The sequence below is a fragment of the Limulus polyphemus genome, unplaced genomic scaffold (assembly GCF_000517525.1).
Source record: "Limulus polyphemus unplaced genomic scaffold, Limulus_polyphemus-2.1.2 Scaffold2318, whole genome shotgun sequence".
Taxonomy (NCBI): Eukaryota; Metazoa; Arthropoda; class Merostomata; order Xiphosura; family Limulidae; genus Limulus; species Limulus polyphemus.
In genome coordinates, this window is record NW_013667928.1 from 177564 (window position 1) to 178680 (window position 1117).

The following is a 1117-nucleotide window of genomic DNA, read 5'->3' on the forward strand; positions in this document are numbered from 1 at the left end:
TGAGTCGAGCGCCTTATCCACCTGGCCATGCCGGGCCTATATATCATGAACAAGTATTTAATGCAATTCTTCATAGTTTACATTGTAAATAATAAAGCTGTTGTATGTTGTTGTTTATTATTAAGCACAAAGCTACACAAAGGTCCATCTGTGTCTACGTACTTACAACACTAGAAACCGGGTTTCGATACCTGCGGTGGGCAGGGCACAGATAGTCCATTGTGTTGCTTTGTGCTTATTATCAAACAAACCAAATTTTATTGTTGCCGTCTGAGCTTTCAATTATTAAATTTTCGAATAGAACTTTATATTTAGAATCTATATATTCTACTCCGAACTGAGAAAGCTAAAACGCTGATATTATGTAAGCTGGATTTTTTAAAAAATAGAATATTCTCAATTGCACAAGTATTCAACCCCTTTGCTACGGCAACTCTAAATAAGTTCAGGTGCAAAAGATTAGTTTGAAAGGTCACAAAATTAGTGTAATGGTTTCTGTCTGTGTGTAATCAAAGTGGTTTGACTTGACTTCAGATTAAATTCATCTCTTTAAGTGATACGAAAAATCAGCCATGAAAACCATGGAGCTTTCCAAACAAGTCAGGGATAAAGTGGTAGAGAAGTACAGATCAGGAGAAGGTTACAAGAAAATGTCAAAGTCACTGATTATTCCTTTGAGTATGGTGATGTCCATCATTAAGACGTGGAATGTGCTTTATACCATCAAGTCACTACCCAGATCAGACCGCCCTTCCAAACTAAACAGTCAGGCAAGCAGAAATTTGGTTAGGGATGCCACTGTGAAGTCAACAGTGACTTTGAAAGATTTGTAAAGTTCAATATCTAAGATGGGAGTCAATGTTTAGACATCGACAATATTCTGGTCCCTACACAAAGCTGGCCTGTATGGGCGAGTGTCAATAAAGGAGCCATTACTGATAAAGAATCATCTTAAATCTCGTATGGAGTTTGCAACAAAGCATGTAAATGATACTGCAGACATGAGGCAGGAGGCTTTTTTCAGAGCAGACAAAAATTGGGTTTCTTGTTTTAAATTAAAAGCGTTACTTCTGGTGCAAGCCCAACACAGCCCATCACCCAGTCAACATCATCCCAA